Source organism: Lucilia sericata, unplaced genomic scaffold (genome assembly GCF_015586225.1).
Source record: "Lucilia sericata isolate MDLA Ls3-8-SP2 unplaced genomic scaffold, ASM1558622v1 Contig000403F_arrow, whole genome shotgun sequence".
Classification (NCBI taxonomy): domain Eukaryota; kingdom Metazoa; phylum Arthropoda; class Insecta; order Diptera; family Calliphoridae; genus Lucilia; species Lucilia sericata.
The window spans coordinates 24,298-46,249 of NW_023994421.1; the positions used below are offsets into that span (position 1 = coordinate 24,298).

Consider the following 21,952-nt stretch of genomic DNA (forward strand, 5'->3'; position numbering starts at 1 on the left):
ACAATAAGCTCCCGAATGAACAAGTTAGGTTTAGAGATAAAATTGAACTTAAACACTCTATCGAATTATGCAGAAATAGGTTATATTTGATTAAAGACCCTTTTCCGAAAATTACTCATACAGACTGCATTTCGGTACAATCAGTGGTTACTATATTCTACCCAATTGCTGAGTCTAATGTAGGCATTGAGAAATTGACAGGTTTTTCTCGTCAAGACAACTTCGGCAGAAGTCATTATGAGGTAATCCGATTCTTATGTATCCTGTACATTACTGCCATGTTGCTTAATTGAGAATGAATCATTTTCAGAAGATTTGAGATCTTTGGTTATACCTAGTACAAGATAGCTCATTATTAATATATGATTCCTGCATACGTTTAGCGTATTTCGGCAGACATGGTCCTTATCCATATCCAACATTGAGGCTCTTGTCATTGCAAATCCATCAGCAATACAGTTGCCAATTGAATCCCCCAATCGCCTTTCCCATATTAGTGCGCCCCTTGAATATCTCGCCATCCTTTTTTAAGACGCCCGGCATAACTAGACCTATATTAATGTGATGTACGGGATTTTATTGTTTATTATTCGATATTTTGTAATACCATAGACAATTTGCCGATCTTCTTATGTTCAGTATTTCTGCAAATTCTGGTTGTTAACTTGGTTCCAAATTGGGACCTTTAAAAAATGTAAATTTTTATTTAAACTTTTACTAATTTAATGTCTATTTCTTTTCATTTCAGACTTAATACTTAGTTCCTGTTTAAAAATCTGTAAGTATCAGTTATCTAACATAAAATAAACCCAAATTTTCCGAAATATTTGATTTATTTGTTTAACTTTCCTTTTGAAATATGAAATATACTTTTTTTTTATATAAAATAGTTAAAAAGTATTGGCTAAATTAAATTAGGAATATCAGAAATCGGAAATATAAAGTTTAATGGTATTTTGTCAAGATCTTTTTGACAAATAAAAGTGCCAGAGTTCTAACTTTCCTTAGAGCACCAGTTACGCCTTTTAAGGCTTTGACATAGGTTAGGTGAAGTTAAAAGTATATCCTTATAATATAATATCTAATATAAAATTAGATAAAGTACTATTGCGAAATGTGAATTATCCAGCCCTGTTATACAAGTACGTAATTTCTATAGTATTTACTTTATCTTAAAGTTCTATTGTCCCAAATATTATGTGCTTAATCATAATTACTTATAAGGAATTTACAACAATTCTCATAAATACAATGATAAGAAAAGTAATGAAAAAGAAAGAAAAAAAAACAAAAGATATATTAAGTAATTGTGATAATAATGTTATTTGATTAATAAATAAACAAATTTATGTTATAAAACAAATATATATAAATTTGCCCAGATGTCGAGAATTTGTAGTTAATATTTCAATTGCAATTTGGCTAAATTATAAAAAAATCTACCGTAAATGTTAAACAAAGTTGACATTACTAGAAAGTGCTGCCAAGTAGTTGGCAGTGGTGTCACAAAAGTGATACCAAACAAACATTTGCTGAAACAGAACATCAGGTTGTAATATTTTTTATTGAGAGGTTTGTATTAAAATAAATAACTAACAGATTTAAAAAACAATATTATTGACTTTTAAAGTTGATTAATTACCTTCTTCTTTTGCTAAAAAATGCACTTAATTTTATTATTACTTTAAATTTAAATATAACCTTGATTAGAACTAAATACTTTATTGAAATTTTATTAACAAAATTTGACCTTGATTAATTGTTTTTATTACGGTTTTAATCAGCAAATGCTTTAAAATACATCACTGATTGTATATACGAATGATATTCTAATAAATTTTGTATTTACGTTTTGATATTTTTTTTTTTTTCAAAATTATCTTTAATCTAATGAAATTAATTACAAATGCGTTGAGAATTTGATTGATTTCTATTTTTGTTGAGGGCGGTCAGGCAAATAATGAACGTTCTGAAAGGTGTGAGACGACGATCAGACTTTTTTATATATAAAATATATTATAGAATTTATATAGAATTTAAAAGTAATTAATATTACTTAAAGTCTTAATTTGTTATTATGTTTATTTCTTAAGTGAACCTAATTAATGAATTATAAGTTTTTAAAGAATTTTTAAAGATAATGATTTGATTAAATCGCATATGTTTGGTAAACAAAGGCTAATTTTTGAAAATAATATATGTAAAGACAGATCAATTATGTCATTAGCTAATTATTCCAGATTTTTAGATAAATTAGAAAAGTACTTTTTATATTTAATCTTTACTACTCATTCAAGATATTTGACTTAATTACCCTTCTCTCCGAAGTTCCCTTTGACATTTTCAGCAATACAAACATTCACAATTCTTATTACTGAAGTTCTCGAAAGGTACTTCCGAATTAATAAAGATATTCGACTATATAGAGCTCTAAAATAATCATATTTTTCATATAAATTAAAGTCAAATTTATGACGTAGAGTATTTAGTTATTCACCAAATTATTAGACTAATATTTTTTTATAAATTTATTGTTTATTTTTGTAATTAACAGGTGTTTTCTCATTTCTTGTTTAAAACAAATATTTTATTTTTCTTTTGTTTATGTACTTTCCTTTTCAGATTGTTTTTAGTTGTAGTGAATAATTTTTAAAATATTGTAGATTTTATTTGCAACAAATAACAAAAGTAACATGCAAAATCGTGTTAAATTTTTAACGTAATTTAATGGAAAATTTTCCATTAATATTGATAAAATTCACGGTTCTATATAACTAAGGGGAATAAAGGGGAAAATGAAGTGTAAGAAATGTAATTAAAATAATAGAAGTTGTAACAAACTATGTACTATATAGTATGATTCCTAAGGTATATACACCTGACCTCTACAAGAAAAAAATCTGAAATTCTTTACTTTCTGAAACAAAGAATCGATAAATTCGTACTTGAATCAAAACAAATTGGTTTCCATAGGACGTTAAGTACAGTTTTACTAGAATCAAGTACAAAATATTTGAATCAAGTACGAATGCGTGATTTAAACTTTTTGGGTGATCTCAGCATGTAATTGATTGAATTGAGCATGTAAAATCTTAAATTGTCCCAAACCCCGCTTGATATAAGTCTAGACTCGCAATTTATTCGCTTTTGATAAAACATAATTAACCGACTGAGAACCGAATGATTTAAGTATTTAGTCGGATTGTGTGCTTAATCTTAATAAATCATTGTTAGCGATTGAGAGTCGTGTAGTTCATCTTCTCGGATTGCATCCATAGCAGTACATTCTCACAATTTGTCGTTAACCAACCGAGAGCTGGTCATATAAGACCAAAATACCCACAAGGAATGATTGGTCCGCGAACACTGTCCTAAGGGAGACACAGGCTTGGGAATCTTCTCCGGAAAACTAAATCTTCTGTTGTCTCTTCGACTACCTAACACCTGCACGGTCTTTTAGGCAGAGATATATGTCATCGATACAGCTGCGAGAAGAATCAGAGAACTGAATCTCAAAAATTCGACTATACATATATACTTGGACAGCCTTGCATCAATCAAGGCTCTTAACTCCAATGTTATTAAGTCAAAATATTTTCTTAACTGTATTCAATCATTGGCAACATCACGTTGAATTTATGTGGGTTCTAGGACATGAGGACAACCGGGGAAATGAAATATCTGATGAATGCGCAATCAAGGGGTCGTCCCTAGACTTAACTCTTGCGCAAAGGGATATTCACACTTCCCTGGTGACTGTTTCAAAATTGATAGATGGATGGACTTTGGGTGAGATGGAACTCAGGTTGTCAAATGTGACCACTAATAGAATATCGATACTACAAAGGATAGGACTTGGACTCTCTGTATTATTGGATATATGTCGGAACGTATGTGCACCCATGTTAAAGCTACTGTAGAAGTTGTTTCGACGAGCAAGAAGAGGAGTCGGTACAACACCTTCAATGTGACTGCCCAGCCTTACAAGACCACAAATTACCCTATCTTGGTGGAGCTCTTCTCCATGATCTGGACTTTTACAGCGTCACTAGTAAACATGATCGGTTTTATCGGCAAAGTTTTAGAAATGTTTTAGCTTTTAAGCATTATAAGGTTCAACGGGTTATGCCTCGGCCGGCTTCATTCAATTCGTTGTAGATTCCTTGGAGAATTATTAAAATTAGAAATTGATTTTTGATTTAAAAATTGCGATGTTTTTATTCTAAAGATAGAAATAAATACACATTTACATATGTATGTATGAATGTATGTAAATGTACATTAATCTGTTGCGTATATTTTTAAAAGGTATAAAGGGGTGACCTTCTCGAGTACATTGTGGTAATCGATAAATTGTTTAAAAGTTTAAAGACATTTCTAAAAATAGATTAGACATGCAAAAACACACTTCAATGATAAAGGATGCTAAGAATTGTTTTAAAATTGAGCAAAACAACCCTTTCCTTGAAACATTAGGGAGTACATATATAAAATTAGCGCCATAGGTTATGTTCTTAGTTACATAAACAATATTGGACCAATTTTACAGTTATATTTAATAAAAAAAAACATTTTAAAGAAAAACTGGTAATCTTAAATGACGTCCATGTTGTTCTAATTTATTAAAGAAACTGCTTTAAACTAATCTTTAAAAACACACAAAATTTATACTAGTACTTACACATTCTTATGGCAAATATTTTCTCATAATATTATTGATAATTTTTTATTTGTTTTTTAATAAATTTAAAAATTTATTTATATTTATTTACATTGCGTATTGACATACTTCTTAACAGCTGTTGTAACTATAAATACAACTCTGTTGATCAAAAGAAAGTGAATTTCATAAATGAAAATGATTTATTTCCTTATTAAATTAAACAACAACAAAAAATCAGATGAGAAATTCAATTATACTAGAGTAACAAATTGTGTGCGGATGATGGCACCATTAAATTGTTTATTATTTAATTTAATAACAAAAAAATTTTGAACAAAGAATATTCTGTATACTTACATATTTAACACTATTCCCTCTTTCTTAATACATATATAAAATCAAATAATTATTCTACATCTAAGTAAATACCCACATAATTAAGTAACATGAACTGTTTGCTTCTATTGTTATAGAAAAATCTTTTTGTTTCATATTCATTTTCAAATTAACTGCCATTTAAATCATTTTTAAATTGTTAACGACCGTTTAAGTGTTTGACAGTGTTTAATATACGGGTTTGTGTGTGTACGCACACACTGACACTACCCTAAATGAAATCATTCTAAAGTTTGAGAAGTATTGGAAATTCAATTAATAATAAAGCTTTCTTATCAGCAAGCTTTTTTTTTTATTGTTAAAGAGAGTTTATTGTGTTCTATTTTAAACGCTTTCATTCTCTTATTGTTCTAACACCTGAAAGCTCTGATAACATTTTTTTATGAACAGTGTTTTAGTCATAGTTACCAGATTTGATAATGGAGTATTTTAGGGTTTAATGGGTTGGAATTCAAAGAATGTTTTAAAGCGAAAAGACAGTTAAATAAGAATTTTTTGTTGGATTTTAAAAACAGAACTGGAACAGAACTGAAACAGAACTAGAACAGAACAGAACTAGAACTAGAACAGAACTAGAACAGAACTAAAACAGAACTAAAACAGAACTAAAACAGAACTATAACAAAACTAGAACAGAACTAGAACAGAACTAGAACAGAACTAGAACTAGAACAGAACTAGAACAGAACTAGAACAGAACTAGAACAGAACTAGAACAGAACTAGAACAGAACTAGAACAAAACTAGAACAGAACTAGAACAGAACTAGAACAGAACTAGAACAGAACTAGAACAGAACTAGAACAGAACTAGAACAGAACTAGAACAGAACTAGAACAGAACTAGAACAGAACTAGAACAGAACTAGAACAGAACTAGAACAGAACTAGAACAGAACTAGAACAGAACTAGAACAGAACTAGAACAGAACTAGAACAGAACTAGAACAGAACTAGAACAGAAGTAAAACAGAAGTAAAACAGAACTAGAACAGAACTAGAACAGAACTAGAAAAGAACTAGAACAGAACTAGAACAGAACTAGAACAGAACTAGAACAGAACTAGAACAGAACTAGAACAGAACTAGAACAGAACTAGAACAGAACTAGAACAGAACTAGAACAGAACTAGAACAGAACTAGAACTAGAACAGAACTAGAACAGAACTAGAAAGAGAACTGGAACAGAACTAGAACAGAAATAGAACTAGAACTGAACTAGAATTGAATAGTTAGTTAGTTAGTTAGTTAGTCAGTTAGTTAGTTAGTTAGTTACTTAGTTACTTAGTTAGTTAGTTAGTTAGTTAGTTAGTTTGTTAGTTAGTTAGTTAGTTAGTTAGTTAGTTAGTTAGTTAGTTAGTTAGTTAGTTAGTTAGTTAGTTAGTTAGTTAGTTAGTTAGTTAGTTAGTTAGTTAGTTAGTTAGTTAGTTAGTTAGTTAGTTAGTTAGTTAGTTAGTTAGTTACTTAGTTAGTTAGTTAGTTAGTTAGTTAGTTAGTTAGTTTGTTAGTTAGTTAGTTGTAGTTAGTAGTTAGTTAGTTAGTAGTTAGTTAGTTAGTTAGTTAGTTAGTAGTTAGTTAGTTAGTTAGTTAGTTAGTTAGTTAGTTAGTTAGTTAGTTAGTTAGTTAGTTAGTTAGTTAGTTAGTTAGTTAGTAGTAGTTCGTTAGTTAGTTAGTTAGTTAGTTAGTTAGTTAGTTAGTTAGTTAGTTAGTTAGTTAGTTAGTTAGTTAGTTAGTTAGTTAGTTAGTGTTAGTTAGTTAGTTAGTTAGTTAGTTACTTAGTTACTTAGTACTTAGTTAGTTAGTAGTTAGTTAGTTAGTTAGTTAGTTAGTTAGTTAGTTAGTTAGTTAGTTAGTTAGTTAGTTAGTTAGTTAGTTAGTTAGTAGTTAGTTAGTTAGTTAGTAGTTAGTTAGTTAGTTAGTTAGTTAGTTAGTTAGTTAGTTAGTTAGTTAGTTAGTTAGTTAGTTAGTTAGTTAGTTAGTTAGTTAGTTAGTTAGTTAGTTAGTAGTTAGTTAGTTAGTTAGTTAGTTAGTTAGTTAGTTAGTTAGTTAGTTAGTTAGTTAGTTAGTTAGTTAGTTAGTAGTTAGTTAGTTAGTTAGTTAGTTAGTTAGTTAGTTAGTTAGTTAGTTAGTTAGTTAGTTAGTTAGTTAGTTAGTTAGTTAGTTAGTTAGTTAGTTAGTTAGTTAGTTAGTTAGTTAGTTAGTTAGTTAGTTAGTTAGTTAGTTAGTAGTTAGTTAGTTAGTTAGTTAGTTAGTTAGTTAGTTAGTTAGTTAGTTAGTTAGTTAGTTAGTTAGTTAGTTAGTTAGTTCGTTCGTTCGTTCGTTCGTTCGTTCGTTCGTTTCGTTCGTTCGTTCGTTCGTTCGTTCTTCGTTCGTTTGTCGTTCGTTCGTTCGTTCGTTCGTTCGTTCGTTTCGTTCGTTCGTTCGTTCGTTCTTCGTTGTTCGTTCGTTCGTTCGTTCGTTCGTTCGTTCGTTCGTTCGTTCGTTCTTCGTTCGTTTTCGTTCTCGTCGTTCGTTCGTTTGTTCGTTCGTTCGTTCGTTCGTTCGTTCGTTCGTTCGTTCGTTCGTTCGTTCGTTCGTTCGTTCGTTCTTCGTTCGTTCGTTCCGTTCGTCTTCGTTCGTTCCTTCCTCGCTTTTTCTCCCCGTCCCTTTTCCCGGTCTTCTCGCCCTCTCTCGTCCCTCCCTCCTCTTCTCCCCTTTCCGTTCTTTTTTTCCCCTCTTTTTCCCTCCCTCTTCCCCCCCCTCGCTTCTCGCCCTCCCTCCCCCCCTCTTTCTCCCCTCCCCCTTCTGCCCCTTTTTTTTTTCCCATAAACCTACATTTGAAAACAAACAATTTCAGATCACGTTTTTTTATTTGCATTTTTTTATTATTAATTTATTAGTTTCAAATTGCAAAACATTTTATAATATTTGTGTTGTTTTGCTATGTATTAGTATTGTTAACTGTTTTACAATTTCACCGTAATAAATATTTAATTTAAATTATAAATATTGTTTATTATATAGATTATTTCTATTATCAATAAAGTAGAAATACGCCCTAATAAAAAGACCGACATTAATAAAATTTGCATTGTTAATTTGCAAAAATTTTCATTCGTACTTTGTTCAATGCGTAAAACGTCACTTATATTTTTATGACATTTTGACCATTTTAAACAAATAATTATCGTTTTATCAACAAAAACAACATTTTTAGATTATATTCAGTTAATATAATCTCCAAAAAAAAACCTTTGATCGTTTTATAATAATAAAGTTTATTTATTTAGCTTTAAAAAAAATTGGTATTTTTTTTCAAAAATCTCATTTAATTCTCTTATGGTCATAAACATTAAGTTAAATATTAGAATTATTAACTAGTTTATTAAAATCCCCTGAGTCAATAAAAATATTATAAATGTCTGCTTTGATAAGCCCCTTAATAATATAGTCTGCTGATTGAAAAAAGGGCGTGTCATTGTAGTTAATAGTTAAGTTTTCGATAAGATATTTATTAATGTTCGTTCTATTTGTAGTGGAAAAAAATTCATAAAATTTTATGAATCATTTAACTTTTAAAAAATATTTTATGTTTAATTAAAAATTGAAATCTATTTACTAAAATTGTAAAAGGTAAACTTTACTTTTAAAGAGCGTTCATATCAAATAATATAATGCATATGTTTACATTTATAAAATATCTAGCGTAATGTTTATTTGATCTTACATCACTTTTGTCAGTGTAAATAATAACCTCAAATAATAAAATTATGGATGTTAATAATTTTATAGTTTGATATATGAAAAATTACTCTCTATCTTAGGAAATCCAATCGATACTTCTACAATATGTTAGTTCTGATCATGAAATAGTCCTGTCGCAAGATATCGGAACTCATTAACGTCGTTTATACAAAAACCCATTTTTTTATTCTATAACTAATAATTGTCCGAAAATCTGATGAAAAACATAGCCGCTATTTTGACTAGTAAGTTGGTTGGTTAACGTAGTAGTTCTCTGCGCGCGAACAGTCAAGTACAGTCGAAGAGACTCCGTTTTGACCGTTTTTGAGCAGGGCATTCGCAGGAAAGATGGAAGGCCGTTTCTTCCTTTTCCCTGTTTTTGCAACTGCGAAAGTGTTCATTGAAGTAGCCCAAGCCGACTTGCATGTCTGCCTAGCATCCAGTTTTCTGTTATTACTGCTATACGATATATCCCGTACACTTTGGTTTATAAGGAATCTTGTGCGTTCCTCTTATAGGTTATACCACCTCTTATTGATTATTTTTTGAAGATAGAATCTGAGGATACTACTCTTGATAAAATTTAACGGGGATGTTACTGGAACGGCGTTATATACCCCATTCTGGCAAGCTCATCTAACCGGCGACCCGAACCGAACAAGTTTAGTGTCAGACAGGCGACCCAGCCTAGACAGATCTTTCTTGCATTGTCTAACTACTTAATAGGGAAGTGGTAGTGTAAGAATTTAGTGAGAAAAGTGCCGTTTGACTATCGACAAAAATTCCTATATTGCCTTGAATATTGAGGTCATGTATTACCCTATAAGCCTGAAAGATACTACAGTTGTTGGAAAGACGGTGAGATATACTTATCCCAGCTTCTTCACAGAAGAAACCAGAACCAACACCACTGTTTATTTTAAAACCATCTGCAAAGATTTTGGTGGTATATTCGCTCGGTATACCGAGCATAAGTTACCCCTACACCACTCGCTCCTGGAAGGAACTCTATCGAAATCCGTGTATGGGGTAATATACACGGATGATTGGTTCATATGTTCTTGATTTCCAACTTTCTGTTGACGTGAGCCTTGCTGCGCTGCAGGCAGTTATGGCCATAATATGCAGATCTATAGGTAAGATGTACAATATAGTGTTTAGTAAGTTACGGCAGATATCTTAGTCAGGGATCTTGTAAACAACAACTGACAATAAGAACTTACGCCCATTTATATAGTGTTCGGAAAGTTCATCTACAAAGTGTCTTAACAACATTCAATCAAGGTCCAAAAGTTTGAATGACCTTTTCTGTGAAGACAGCACGTTCTGCAAGCGATAATTGCGGAGATTCTACCACACATTCATCGATCATGTTTATTATTGCGGGGAGGGTAATATGAATATAATTATCGTTTAAGGACTTTCCGTTTATTGTGGATTTTTATTTTCCCGAATTCCTAAAACTCATAACAACTATAATCGATGGAGTAGAGAACCCTGATAGTTGCAAGACTGTCTAAGAACCGACGTTACGAGATTTTATTCTCATATTCTCAAATCTAAGAAAATTCATAGGAGAAAGTTTTCAAACTGGGGTCAGATTGCGCTCTCTGTTTGCAGCAAAGTCTCTCTCTTTTGGTATTCTTAAACAAAAGGTTCCGTCAAAGCTTTGAACTGCACTTAATATAGGTGTCAAGGACAAATGCGTCTTACAATGTTTTCAGACAGGCGAGGGGTTTTGAGTTATAAAGCCGGTAATAGTACAGCAAACCCAGTATTTGTATTTTGTACAAGTGAACGATGGAATAGGTCTTATATCCGCATTATTACATCCAGTACATAATGTTAGGTTTGCGACCCAATCCTTTTCGTTCATGAATTGAAGATAAAGAGCACCTTACTCATTCGAATCTCAGCATTACGCCTTCCGGTGAGTTTAGAGTTAAAAATTACAATATTAGGGCCAAAATTCTGGGATTTTATATCTTCTGGTACAAAAAGTACCAATTCGTTAATGAAGCTCTTTTCATCGTGGTATCAACACACTCAAGAAAAATCTATAAATCCGTACATGAATCAACCCATATCGTTTTAGTACGTTAGGTACGGTTTTACTACAATCAAGTACGGAATTCGGAATCAAGTACGAATCAGCCAACTAAGAAAGTTTTGAAATTAGATTCTATGGGGTCAAGATGGTCTTAGGAAGAACTTTCTGCCGTTTAGGAGGTTCTAAACTTGGCCAAAATTCTACTTTCAATAAATCATCTTGAGCATACAGTTTCAAAAAGTTATATGCGGATTCAATCACGTTCTATAATTTCTTAAATAATACCCATGTTTCTTCTTGAAATCATTATTATTTTTATAACGATTATAATTTCTTGCTTAGTGATTTAGTCATTTAATCAGACACATCGAGCCCCCAAAATAATTGTCATACATAACTTCTATATGTATTATAATGTTGTGAAATTAAAAGAAAATTAAATAATTGACCCCCCCCTGGAGGTAGTTGATAACGTCATTAGTTATATGATTAAGACATATTAATATAACTTACCAAATCTTTGGACTCAAGACTAATAAAAGTAACAACTTAAATATCTAAAGTACTTTATTGAGTAACTAATATAAAATTAGCATTAAATTTAAAAAAATTAGTGCATTTCTACAGTTAATCAGTTATTATTTGTTATCAAATATCAACTTCTTAGGAATGATTAAAACATTTGATTAAAAATTTCAAATTCATACCTTAAACCTATGAACCATAAAGACCCCATTCATTAAAAATACTTGAGCACTTTCAAAGTCTAAAGTATAATTTGTGAATTTCCGTTTTGAAACGATAAAATTTGAAACGCTATATCAAACAAAAATATTCCCCAAAAATGACTAGGCAAAGCTGTTCAAAATTAGTGTTAGTACTGGTGAAAAGAGCATAATAAAAGAGTAAGAGAGAGAGAGAAAGTTTTAAAATAGGCAAAACAAAAGAGGTTAAAGTACAAATTGTAGGTGAGTGCACTCACTCAATCTTGCCAAGTTGTCGGGCCCCCATTAAACAATTATAAATGTTTAACACACAAAAACAACAGAAATAAAATGTTTTGGAATGGCCAAAAAAACAAACAATTGATTACTTTTATGACTTTTAAATGACATTGAAGTTAATAATAATAATAATTGGAAAAAAATATACTTTTTTTAAATAAACAAAATAATTATTAAAAGCTGGTTAAGAAAGGGTAATTTAGATATAAACTTAAAAAAAAAGCAATTAAAGGATTTTCACATATAACTAAAAACTTTAAACCATACCCTCCCCCCCTTTAAAACTATAAATGAAATTGTATAACTTATGGGTAATTAACTTTTAAAAAATGACTATAACAACCTTCACAGACAGACAATCGATTAAGTTGTATTATTTTGCCTCTAACCAAGTCTTTTATATGGGTATATGGGTTATTATTTATTTACTTATGTATACTTCTTCTACTTTTTGTGTTTCTTTCTTTAAATAAATTTTGTCTATATACACATTTTAAAAATATTAAAAAAAAGTAACCACAACTGAAAAATAATCCAAAAAATACCTGACATTTGTTATTTTTCAGTAAATCGCGTGATTTTGTTTATTAATTTATGTACCTACGTTTTTTGTTATTGTCTAGTAGTAGACAGCTAACAGCTGAAAAATTATACATATTCTTTTATAATTTAAAAACTAAACTAAACAAACAAACAACAATAACTATGTTAAGCAAAATATATAATTAAGTATATATTTTAAATATTACATTATAACAACAGGCGAATAAATTTTTAACGAACTGTCAAAATGCGCTGTCCTTTTTGACATTTATACTCTGGCAACTCATATTGAATAGATTGCCACTTGAACAAGGCTACCATATTAATAACATTTACCATGTAAATCATTCAATTTCTTTTGGGTTTAGAAACCCTGACTGCACATCTGACTTTCCGGACCCAAGCACTGTAGTGTATAATCACCTCTAATTTTGATGAATCTGTAGCTGTTGAGGAACAAGCGCAGAATCTTAATTAAAGCTCATCGAAGTTCAGATCTTCGTGTAGTAGTTTATGCTGATGAACCAGCTAAAATTGACGCTTTGGACACCAACATAGTTCACTTTATTCCTGACATACATCGAGCTATTCTCGAAAAAGTTGCTTTTAATTACCATACTCACAAATTCATGTTCTATCGAACTTAAGGAAACACCCGATATTTCTAATTGGACAACTTGCTGCTTCTTTATAAGCAGAAGGTTTCCATCCAACATTTGAGTTTTTTAATTCACCAAGGAACAGATTACCCTCATCAAATCATCTGCCAAAGAATTGACAAATCATTACAGATTACTATGTAAATCATTCAATTTCTTTTGGATTTAGAAACCCTAACCACCTTCTAAACGTTCAAAGCCACACCTGCCTTTCCGAAGCCAAGCTCTGCTAGATAATAATCTCCGCTAGTTCTGATGGATCTGTGGCTGTTAAGGAACTTCTAAGTATCTCTACCACAGAGACTACGTCGAAACCAGCGCAGAATCTTAATTAAAACGATTCTTTGGGTGTTCATCGAAGTTCAGATCTTCGTGTAGTACTTTATGCTGTTGATCTAGCTACAAATGACGCTTTGGAGGACAATATTGTTCGATTTATACCTACTATACAGTCAGCAATGCTCGAAAAAGTTCCCCTTTATTACCATACTTACAATTTCATGTTCTATCGAACTTAAGGAAATCTGCTGTTTCTTTATAAGCAGAAGGTTTGCTTCCACCATTTGAATTTTTCAAGTCACTAAGGATCCGGTTATTCTCATCAAATTATCTGCCAAAGAATGGACAATTCTTTATAGATTTGACCAGTAACTTCTTCTTAGTCCTCTGTTCGGTAAACATGCGAAAAGATAAGCTCAAACGTAATATAACTCCCTATGTTTCACATGGACTGTCGGTTTCTGTAACTTCTGTTTCAATATAAACACAATACTTTTACAATTTCCTTCCACTTCGGAGAGCCTGGCTACCATTCAGTTGATAAAAATGTTTGGATTTCCATGTTAAAGGTATTCTAAAATTTTCATCGTTGTCCAATGTGACCATAGAATCTTTGCATATGTATTGGTGTCGGGTCAGTATCTTAACCAGGGACCTCAATGCCGTCTACTTTTAAGACATATGGGAAGATAAACTCGACTTCGTAACTTCCCATATTTTATTGGAGTTAGCAAGAGAATTCTGTGAAACGATCACAATCCTTCATGAATTTCGTTCAGGTTCGGAGACCTTGACTACCTTGCAAACGTTCAAAGGCAGGCGAAGTAACACCGTTCTATAATCTCTTATTATCTCTTCTTCAGATACTAAGTCGAATCTATAGGATTTAAACAAATTCTTATTAAGAGCTTTCTTCCAGTAGCTTTCAGGCAAGTATTGTGGCTGTTGGTGAGGAACTTCTTTGTATTCCTTCCACAGAGACCATGTCGAATCTATAGCATTAGTCTAGATTCCTTATTAGATCGATTGCCTGGGTTTTCTTCGTCTGGATTTCTGAAACAGTTCTATAATATTCGCTGAGACCAAGTCAAGATAAATTCCTTCAACTATTCTTGAGTTAGTAAGTGATTTCTCTGAAACGATCACAAGCCTTTAAGAGTTTTCTTCAGGTTCGGAGACCTTGACTATCTTTCAAACGTTCGAAGGCAGATATGCATTTCCGTAGCAACATTGTTCTATAATCTCTTGGTATCTTGGATTAACATTGTAAATTGTGAAGTTGATTTTTTGATAACATACCCATGGGTCAGTATCAGGGTCTTCTTAACGTTTCATAACATCCCACGTTTTCCTGAACCTGTGATGAATCCAAGTCGTCTAGAACTTCCTTGGGTTTCGGAGATTGTGGCCTCCTTCTAAACGTTGAACACAGTTCTCCATTTGCGAAGCGAAAAAGTTTGGCTGTTGTTGAGGAACTTCTTTGTATCTCTTCCACAGAGACCAATGTCGAACTTAGCGCATTTGTCATGATTCTTAATTAGATCATTTGCCTAAGTTTACTTCGAAGAACCTTAGTCCGCAGGCCTGGATTTACGAAACAGTTCTATTTTCGTTGAGACCAAGTTAAGCTTAATTCCTTCAACTATTCTTGATCAGAGCTTTAGAAAAATAGCAAAACCGCTCTTTGGCACATGCTATCAATTTGACGAGGCCCTTATCTATTTCGAAGACTCAGATCGTTCAATCATTTGTAGACAGGTCTGGGTTTTGAAAACAGTTCTATATGATTTTAATGGATCTGCCGAAATTGAAGCGTTTGATTTGGAACATCATGGTATCTCTTTTGATCTTAACGCATTCAACGATTGCCTGTTTTAGGTATACAGGAAATTGGTAGATTCCATTAATTTGCGAGACTGTTGAGAATAGAAGGTTCTCTCCACAGTATGAAAACGAGTTTCCAAGAATTTCCAAAATGATTGCCATTAATTTCAGCGGATTATACCTTATTTTGAAGGAGACATTGATGATCTTATTCCAGAGATTTTGATGTTAAGGAGTGCGAAATAGGGTTTCTTCTTCGTGAAAAAGGATTTGGGTTCGATCTAGACCTCCAATAACCCATAGTAGAGCCCAGTAGATAGCTGATTAGTTTAGACTGTTACTTTTCAACTATCCTAAGTTACAGTAGGTCTCTACATAACCTGTTAGAGTTTGCTCTCCGGACCCAAAATAGAGGAACCCGATATCTTATTGAGCATTAGTATATGTCGGAAAGTTTGCACTTTACACCTATTACTTGGTACAATTGCCGCATAAAAGATTTGTATCAAGACACCCAAAATTAATACACCCACAGGGTGTACACAGAGCACTTTAGGTGGACTATGTGGATCGTATGAGCCTCTTATACTTCCATAACTTAGAATCATAGAAACCTTATCAAAATGCTCATTGTGGTGACACAAAGACGACCACCATGAACCGCTCGTCAAAAGCAGAGAATGATGACCACTAAGACCTACATGGCTCCTTACATTTGTTATTATTTACATATTTGCCAATTTTTAGTATGTATACCTTAAAGTTTTGCTCTAAAAAGTATTCGTTTTAACCGAGTTCTGTTGCTGACACACTGATACCATTTGTGTGTGTGTGTCTGTGTCAAGTGTTTTCTGTATACTTTATTGTTGTTTTATTTATGTTTTGAATCATCATCATCATTACCTCCACCACATCGCTCTCATTCTTCTTTTAAGTACAAAACAAATGCAAACATTCACACACACACATACTCTTACATGAATTTTAGAGGCCAATGAAGCAAAACTAATTTTCATTGGTTAAAGATTTTGGGGCTTGTCACAAACACTCTGCGTGACGTCACAACAAAACTTTTACATACTACTAAAGAGAGAGAGAACATAATTAACGGGAAAAAGCAAACAAACAATAAAAGCTCTTTTATGCCTACCATAAATCATATGACATTTTTCGCAAAAAAACAAACACAAACAAACACACATGTTTTAAAATAAAAGTATAAATGGGTGGCTAAATACATATCGTTATCAAGTTCTAACTATAAAATACAAAATTGTTGATAAATGACTTGGATTTTTAGCAAGAAACTACATAAGGAAAAAAACACGTGTCCCTTAAATAGTTTCATTTAGTTCTCTGGCTAATAGTTTCCATTAACAAATGCTTTTACAGCAAAGAGAGCAAAATTGTTTGTTAAATGGTCCTTCGAAATAGACAATGAAATATGTACTCTTTCTGGTACACTTACTCATTTGTTCTGTTAAATTCTATGTACGTAAGAATGTTAGTAATTTATCTAATTTTGGAAATTGTTTATTCGTATAAACATACAACAATAAAACGAAAATTTCATCAAAATTCAATAATTTTCATTTTGTATTTTGAAGGTGACTTTGTAAAGTAAAGATTCACCTAAATAAACACTGCAACAACAACAACAACAATAAGAAAGTTATATGTATGAATAAAAAATCGATATGGTTGTATGGTTATTGTTGTTGTTGGCGTCTCCCCAACGAAACGTAATGTTTTATGCGGTTTGCGCTACAAAAGTCACGTTTGTATTCATAGTCACTTGAAAATTCCGTTGAATATTTTTAGTAGATTTTATTTTTAGTTATTTCTTTTTGCTTCTGATTTTGGAGAAGACATTTGATTGCTCGTACAGATACAACCATTTTCAAATTACTCTCAAAATTTTTGTTATTACAATCAAAGTCATATGAATTTGGTTTTTATTTCTACTCTTTCTTGTACTACATTGAATGTGTTTTTTTATGTGAATTGCTCATGATGATGAATAAAACTGTTGCTATGCGTAGCAACGCAGACACAGTGGGCTGTCAAGTTCAAAAACAAAAACTGGTATTCATCTAAAATTGACCTTTTGTTTTTTTTTATTTGCTATTAAAAGAGAACAAGTTTAATTTGTTAATTTTAGCAAACGAAACCAAATTAATTAATTTTTTACTTTAGCTGTATGTATTTAGCAAATTATTAGGAATGACATCAGTATAATTTTGTTAAAATGTGACAAAAACAATTCGTTATACATTTAAGAGAAATATAAAAAAATAATTAAACTCCTTCATCTATAAAGTTAGACTTTCGGTTAAAGTAAGCGTAAGCCAATAATTAAAAGCATCCTTATAAAAAACCCAATAAATTTCGACCCATTTCTTTGATGAGTATATAAGATATGTACTCCAGAATTTCATTATTAAAAATAAACTAAATCGACCAATGATCTGTTTAGACATGATCAAGAAATCGCCGACTACTTTGATTTAAAGTTTATAGTTTTGGATCTTTATAAATAACAGAAAACACGCATAAGTTTTTGTACAAATCATCATTCCTAGACCCCAGCTAACAAAGATCCACACTTAAGTTTAATATGTATATCATGAACGGCATATAATCGCAGCAATCATTTCCCGATATACATGAATCTATCTTGTGAATATCAACCTTCGATATATCTTTTAACTTATGGCAAATATGGTTATAACAGCAGTAATTTGCTCTCCACCCTAATAATGACAAGAAAGATCAAGTTATAGTTTCTTTGGAAAACTGTTAAGCCCACTTCACATGAACAAACTTTAAGTACGTAAAGTTTAAAGGGCCCTTCACACGATCACACTTTACACTTTACATATGAAAAAAACAATAACAAAGATGAAAACAGCTGTCTTACTTTTTCTCTGTGTTTACATAAAAATACAACCCTGACCTAATGTGAATTGCTTGTTTTTTTAATCATTGCAAAAAATGAATCATTACACATTGTAATTTATTACATATTACATTTAGACAATCCCATCCTTGCTCTTCAGAAGCAATACTTTGACAGGTCATATTACTCGTGTGCCCGCCCGTGTATATCTAGTCCTTTCTTTAAATATGTACATTACTCTCTTACCAAATTGCTTCCTGGTAAGTAATAGATCAATAGGTATACAATTTTTTAAACTAAACGGAAACTTTAACCAGATTTTCAACAGTAAACCTGAAACTATTAAATTAATATGACATTTTACGTCGTTAAAGCCTAATGACCAGTAATATTAGTGCTCATTAATAATCCAAAATTATATTTATTAAGCAATGCCGAACTAAAATCGTTTACCTACGTCGGTTGTTTTTAATTAATTTCAAATTCTTTGTATTTTTCCAAACAAAAACAAATCTACTATGTAAATATGTATTTAATATTGTTCACCAAATATTTTTTATTTGAATAATATCACTGTGCCTCAATGTACATATAAAACGAATTGGAAAAAAAAAAAGTATTCAAAGTAAACTTGCAGAGTGTGTGACGTCAAAAGGCCTCTATAAACGCTCCGTAAACACACAAACCTACCACTTGTAACTTGGCACACACACCCTCATTTGTATATTTATTTTGTTGTTGTTTGTTTAATGTCTGGTGGTTAGAGACAGTGTTGTCAAAGCATTTATATGAAATCTAAAGTTTATGTGAACATTACTGAAATTTCGTTCGATCTAAAAAGCGATAACATTAATGAATCATCTGGGTTCTTGATAACTAAAATTAAATCATATTCATTCGACGAAACATTTCTGTGCCTTTGTTATAGAAATTGATGAAAACAGATTCAGAAATCAATGAAGAACAAGCGTCGACCGATCAGTCCAGACGATAATAGACGTATAATCTTGGTTCTGATACCCGACATCAGCACATCGAATAGACATTTATGTATGTGTTCAGTATCGATTAGAAGCTAATGATCTATCTAGGGTACACAATAGGGATACAATATCATATCATCTACTTCCTGATAATTCGACCCGTTCGGCTGGACATCACCGATATAGCATCGAACCAATAAAATGCAGGAATGATTGAATCTACATTGTGAATATCAGATTGTGCAAATGGAACTCTGCTTAACGTTAGCTCCTCGTATTCATTATGACAAGAGAGACCAACTATCAAGAGTTAGGAAAGTGAGTCAAGAACACCTCGACTGGATAGTACAGTTTTGGAATTTTCCAAAATTTTGAAGTATTTTGAAAGTTTAAGCTCTCCGAAAGAGGAAGAGATAAGAGGATCTCTGTACCATCTATTCTTGTAGGAAATCCATTTGAAAGTGATCATTAGCTCCTTGTCTTCATTATGACAAGAGAGACCAACTATCATCAGCTAGGAAAGAAAGTCAAGAGGTCAACCTCGCATAGACCGAAATGGAGATTTATACAATTAAGAACACCTCGACTAAATGGTACAGTTTTTGAAATTTCCAAAATTTTGGAGAATTTTGGAAACCTAAGCTCTCGTGGAAATATAATACCGAAAGAGGAAGAAGTAAGAGGAGCTCTGTACCATCTATTCTTGTAGGAAATTCATTAGAAAGTGGTCATTAGCTCCTCGTCTTCATTATGACAAGAGAGACCAACTATCATCAGCTAGGAAAGAAAGTCAAAGAGGTCAACCTCGCATAGACCGAAATGGAGATTTATACAATTAAGAACACCTCGACTAAATGGTACAGTTTTGGAAATTTCCAAAATTTTGGAGAATTTTGGAAACCTAAGCTCTCGTGGAAATATAATACCGAAAGAGGAAGAAATAAGGAGCTCTGTGCCTTCTATTCTTGTAGGAAATTCATTAGAAAGTGATCGTTAGCTCCTCGACTTCACTATGACAAGAGAGACCATCTATCATCAGCTCGGAAAGTAAGTCAAGAGGTCAACCTCGCAAAGAACGAAATGGAGATTTATACAATTAAAAACACCTCGACTGGATGGTACAGATTTGGAATTTTCCAAAATTTTGGAGAAATTTGGTAGTCTAAGCTCTTGTGGAAATGTAATACCGAAGGAGGAAGAAAATTGTAGGAAATCCAGTAGAGAGTGATCGTTAGCTCCTCGTCTTTATTATAACAAGAGAGACCAACTATTAACAGTTAGGAAAGAGAGTCAGGAGATCATCTTCGCAAAGATCGAAATGGAGATTTATACAATTAAGAACACCACGAGTGGATGGTACAGTTTTGAAATGTTCCATAATTTTGGAGTATTTTCTGTTTCACTTATCTGGCGGAAACTATTTTGCACAATGTACAATCCTAAGTCAGTCTGGAGGAGAAACTAGAAGTACTAGACATTGATCCATCGAGTATTAAACGCAGATATTCGGACACATTGATGCTACAAAGCTAGCCAATTTTGGAATTGAAGATGATGTAACATACACTAAGCTTTGAAATGTTCTTCCAAATCTGAACACCCGAATGGGAAGAATAAACACCAAACACTCTACAAAAACTGTTCTGTCAGAATTTTTTCCCGATAAACTTGGCTTCCTTGGTTTCCATCAGATTACGTAATGCTTAAACTCTTATCCAGATTGTTACGGTTGCTGGTTTAGGAATTCTATCCGAAAAGGTTGAACTCTTCCTTCTCATCCAGTTATCGAATGCCCGTATCCTTTACCACGAGAAACTAAATCTCAAGACATCGGTCATTGATCATCGACGTGAATAGTCTTACATCATCTCTCATAAGATTAAAACATCTTCCTGACTACAATCCAAACTCTAATGAAACTTTGTCGAGTTGCGCAATTAACTGACTATTCTAGGATTAAGCAGAATAAAATGAACATTCCTCTATCCGAGATATCAAACATGATCGAAGAATGGACGGCAAAAGAAATGGCACAAACGATATCCCAATTGTTCAAATCCCATCTCTCACATAAAAGGATTTGGCCATTCTTGGCTATTGTTAGGAATTCGCTAAGACTTCTTACATATCGGGAACATATAACTGAACACATCAGTTCGTATAGAAGGAGAAGGACAAACGTCTTCTATGGGATTGTTCCGCAAGAGATGTCTTAAAACAAAGCAGGGTATACAAGAACGCTCAACATGTACATAGAACTTCGAGAATTCTCGTAAATGCCAAGAACTTTGGAAAATCATTAAAACCATTCCGAAATACGCTAAATAAGCCACACTGTTAAGTAAGGTACAAAATACACCAAAAAAAAACCCAGCACGATACTAAAACAAAAACGTGCGAGGTGGAGGCACGTTAAGAAAGTAAACTTTTGAGAGAATTTTTCTGTTTAACGATAACTAAAAAACGGAAATGCGAGAGAGAAAGAGAGTGTAAGAGTACAAATTGTGTACATAGGTGGTACACACAATTACTAAGCGCCTGCATTAATTTCCAGTTTTATTTGCTGCTGTTGTTGTAGTTGTTTTTGTGGCCATTGTTACTGATTCTTAAAAGGCAAAGAGGCTCGATATACAATAATCAATGTCAGAGAAAAAGCAAATGAACGAATACAAAGCACAAGACAAAGAAGCAAGGAAAGAAAAGAAGGGGGTTAACAATCTAATTTACTTATGGGGGCTGGTGTTGGCGCTGTTATCAAAAACATGGTGACTACAATGATGATGATGATGAAACTTTAAATGGAAATGCATAAATTGAAAAAAAAGTGAGATTAAAAGAGAGAGAGAGAGCGTTAACATATGAATGAGCTTGATATGGAATATAACTGGGGGATTGTTCGATTAAATGAAATTGCAGGCAAGAGAAAAGA

General features: G+C 32.2%; 1 protein-coding gene across 1 annotated transcript in view; it reads left to right on the forward strand.

The window, feature by feature from the left end:
* The first annotated feature begins 743 nt into the window (after positions 1-743).
* Positions 744-21,952, forward strand: part of LOC119604553 (facilitated trehalose transporter Tret1) — a 39,370-nt gene continuing 18,161 nt past the window's right edge. The window contains exon 1 of the mRNA XM_037957233.1: positions 744-778. The gene's annotated coding sequence lies outside the window, so the exon portion shown is untranslated. The remainder of the gene's footprint in view (positions 779-21,952) is intronic.